Genomic DNA, 4,513 nt, shown 5'->3' with positions numbered 1-4,513 from the left:
AGCATTAGGGTTTTAAACCCTAAACTGAACTTTTTACTTTAGTCAGCATTAGGGTTTTAAACCCTAAACTGAACTCTTTCCTTCCAGTCAGCATTAGGGTTTTAAACCCTAAATTGAGCTTTTACTTTCAGTCAGCATTAGGGTTTTAAACCCTAAACTGAACTTTTTCCTTTAGTCAGCATTAGGGTTTTAAACCCTAAACTGAACTCTTTCCTTCAGTCAGCATTAGGGTTTTAAACCCTAAACTGAACTTTTCCTTTAGACAGCATTAGGGGTTTAAACCCTAAACTAAACTTTTTCCTTCAGTCAGCATTAGGGTTTTAAACCCAAAACTGAACTTTTTCCTTTAGTCAGCATTAGGGTTTTAAACCTAAACTGAACTTTTTTCCTTTAGTCAGCATTAGGGTTTTAAACCCTAAACTGAACTTTTTCCTTTCAGTCAGCATTAGGGTTTTAAACCCTAAACTGAATCTTTCCATTTTGTCAGCATTAGGGTTTTAAACCCTAAACTGAACTTTTCCTTTATTCAGCATTAGGGTTTTAAACCCTAAACTGAACTTTTTCCTTTCAGTCAGCATTAGGGTTTTAAACCCTAAACTGAACTTTTCAATTCAGTCAGCACTAGAGTTTTAAACAATAAACTGAACTCTTTCCATTTAGTCAGCATTAGGGTTTTAAACCCTAAACTGAACTTTTCCTTTAGTCAGCATTAGGGTTTTAAACCCTAAATTGAACTTTTTCCATTTAGTCAGCATTAGGGTTTTAAACCCTAAACTGAACTTTTCCTTTAGTCAGCATTAGGGTTTTAAACCCTAAACTGAACTCTTTCCATTTAGTCAGCATTAGGGTTTTAAACCCTAAACTGAACTTTTTCCTTTAGTCAGCATTAGGGTTTTAAACCCTAAACTGAACTTTTTACTTTAATCAGCCTTAGGGTTTTAAACCCTAAACTGAACTTTTCCTTTAGGGTTTTAAACCCTAAACTAAACTTTTTCCTTTCAGTCAGCATTAGGGTTTTAAACCCTAAACTGAACTTTTTACTTTAGTCAGCATTATGGTTTTAAACCCTAAACTGAACTTTTTCCTTCCAGTCAGCATTAGGGTTTTAAATTCTAAACTGAACTTTTACTTTCAGTCAGCATTAGGGTTTTAAACCCTAAACTGAAATTTTTCCTTTAGTCAGCATTAGGGTTTTAAATCCTAAACTGAACTTTTTCCTTTAGTCAGCATTAGGGTTTTAAACCCTAAACTGAACTTTCCATTCAGTCAGCATTAGGGTTTTAAACCTTAAACTAAACTTTTTCCTTCAGTGAGCATTAGGGTTTTAAACCCAAAACTGAACTTTTTCCTTTAGTCAGCATTAGGGTTTTAAACCCTAAACTGAACTTTTTTCCTTTAGTCAGCATTAGGGTTTTAAACCCTAAACTGTACTTTTTCCTTTCAGTCAGCATTAGGGTTTTAAACCGTAAACTGAATCTTTCCATTTTGTCAGCATTAGGGTTTTAAACCCTAAACTGAACTTTTCCTTTAGTCAGCATTAGGGTTTTAAACCCTAAACTGAACTTTTTCCTTTCAGTCAACATTAGGGTTTTAAACCTTAAACTGAACTTTTCAATTCAGTCAGCACTAGAGTTTTAAACACTAAACTGAACTCTTTCCATTTAGTCAACATTAGGGTTTTAAACCCTAAACTGAACTTTTCCTTTAGTCAGCATTAGGGTTTTAAACCCTAAATTGAACTTTTTCCATTTAGTCAGCATTAGGGTTTTAAACCCTAAACTGAACTTTTCCTTTAGTCAGCATTAGGGTTTTAAACCCTAAACTGAACTCTTTCCATTTAGTCAGCATTAGGGTTTTAAACCCTAAACTGAACTTTTTCCTTTAGTCAGCATTAGGGTTTTAAACCCTAAACTGAACTTTTTCCTTTAATCAGCCTTAGGGTTTTAAACCCTAAACTGAACTTTTCCTTTAGGGTTTTAAACCCTAAACTAAACTTTTTCCTTTAGTCAGCCTTAGGGTTTTAAACCCTAAACTGAACTTTTTCCTTTAATCCGCCTTAGGGTTTTAAAACCCTAAACTGAACTTTTCCTTTAGGGTTTTAAACCCTTAACTGAACTTTTTCCTTTAGTCAGCATTAGGGTTTTAAACCCTAAACTAAACTCTTTCCTTCCAGTTAGCATTAGGGTTTTAAACCCTAAACTGAACTTTTCCATTCAGTCAGCATTAGGGTTTTACACCCTAAACTGAAACTTTTCATTTAGTAAGCATTAGGGTTTTAAACCCTAAACTGAACTTTTCTTTTAGTCAGCATTAGGGTTTTAAACCCTAAACTGAACTTTTCCTTTAAGTCAGCATTAGGGTTTTAAACCCTAAACTGAACTTTTTCCTTTAGTCAGCATTAGGATTTTAAACCCTAAACTGAACTCTTTCCTTCCAGTCAGCATTAGGGTTTTAAACCCTAAGTTGAACTTTTCCTTTCAGTCAGCATTAGGGTTTTAAACCCTAAACTGAACTTTTTCCTTTAGTCAGCATTAGGGTTTTAAACCCTAAACTGAACTCTTTCCTTCAGTCAGCATTAGGGTTTTAAACCCTAAACTGAACTTTTCCTTTAGACAGCATTAGGGGTTTAAACCCTAAACTGAACTTTTCCTTTAAGTCAGCATTAGGGTTTTAAACCCTAAACTGAACTTTTTATTTTAGTCAGCATTAGGATTTTAAACCCTAAACTGAACTCTTTCCTTCCAGTCAGCATTAGGGTTTTAAACCCTAAATTGAACTTTTCCTTTCAGTCAGCATTAGAGTTTTAAACCCTAAACTGAACTTTTTACTTTAGTCAGCATTAGGGTTTTAAACCCTAAACTGAACTCTTTCTTTCCAGTCAGCATTAGGGTTTTAAACCCTAAATTGAACTTTTACTTTCAGTCAGCATTACGGTTTTAAACCCTAAACTGAACTTTTTCCTTTAGTCAGCATTAGGGTTTTAAACTCTAAACTGAACTTTTCATTCAGTCAGCATTAGGGTTTTAAACCCTAAACTGAACTTTTTCCTTCAGTTAGCATTAGGGTTTTAAACCCTAAACTGAACTTTTTCCTTCAGTCAGCATTAGGGTTTTAAACCCTAAACTGAACTTTTTTCCTTTAGTCAGCATAAGGGTTTTAAACCCTAAACTGAACTTTTTCCTTTCAGTCAGCATTAGGGTTTTAAACCCTAAACTGAATCTTTCCATTTTGTCAGCATTAGGGTTTTAAACCCTAAAGTGAACTTTTCCTTTAGTCAGCATTAGGGTTTTAAACCCTAAACTGAACTTTTTCCTTTCAGTCAGCATTAGGGTTTTAAACCCTAAACTAAACTTTTCCATTCAGTCAGCATTAGGGTTTTAAACCCTAAACTGAACTCTTTCCATTTAGTCAGCATTAGGGTTTTAAACCCTAAACTGAACTTTTCCTTTAGTCAGCATTAGGGTTTTAAACCCTAAATTGAACTTTTTCCATTTAGTCAGCATTAGGGTTTTAAACCCTAAACTGAACTTTTCCTTTAGTCAGCATTAGGGTTTTAAACCCTAAACTGAACTCTTTCCATTTAGTCAGCATTAGGGTTTTAAACCCTAAACTGAACTTTTTCCTTTAGTCAGCATTAGGGTTTTAAACCCTAAACTGAACTTTTTACTTTAATCAGCCTTAGGGTTTTAAACCCTAAACTGAACTTTTCCTTTAGGGTTTTAAACCCTAAACTAAACTTTTTCCTTTCAGTCAGCATTAGGGTTTTAAACCCTAAACTGAACTTTTTACTTTAGTCAGCATTATGGTTTTAAACCCTAAACTGAACTTTTTCCTTCCAGTCAGCATTAGGGTTTTAAATTCTAAACTGAACTTTTACTTTCAGTCAGCATTAGGGTTTTAAACCCTAAACTGAAATTTTTCCTTTAGTCAGCATTAGGGTTTTAAATCCTAAACTGAACTTTTTCCTTTAGTCAGCATTAGGGTTTTAAACCCTAAACTGAACTTTCCATTCAGTCAGCATTAGGGTTTTAAACCTTAAACTAAACTTTTTCCTTCAGTGAGCATTAGGGTTTTAAACCCAAAACTGAACTTTTTCCTTTAGTCAGCATTAGGGTTTTAAACCCTAAACTGAACTTTTTTCCTTTAGTCAGCATTAGGGTTTTAAACCCTAAACTGTACTTTTTCCTTTCAGTCAGCATTAGGGTTTTAAACCGTAAACTGAATCTTTCCATTTTGTCAGCATTAGGGTTTTAAACCCTAAACTGAACTTTTCCTTTAGTCAGCATTAGGGTTTTAAACCCTAAACTGAACTTTTTCCTTTCAGTCAACATTAGGGTTTTAAACCTTAAACTGAACTTTTCAATTCAGTCAGCACTAGAGTTTTAAACACTAAACTGAACTCTTTCCATTTAGTCAACATTAGGGTTTTAAACCCTAAACTGAACTTTTCCTTTAGTCAGCATTAGGGTTTTAAACCCTAAATTGAACTTTTTCCATTTAGTCAGCATTAGGG

Source organism: Nicotiana tabacum, chromosome 20 (genome assembly GCF_000715075.1).
Source record: "Nicotiana tabacum cultivar K326 chromosome 20, ASM71507v2, whole genome shotgun sequence".
NCBI classification, from domain to species: Eukaryota; Viridiplantae; Streptophyta; class Magnoliopsida; order Solanales; family Solanaceae; genus Nicotiana; species Nicotiana tabacum.
The sequence above is the reverse complement of the archived record's forward strand: the minus strand, read 5'-3'. Positions refer to the sequence as shown.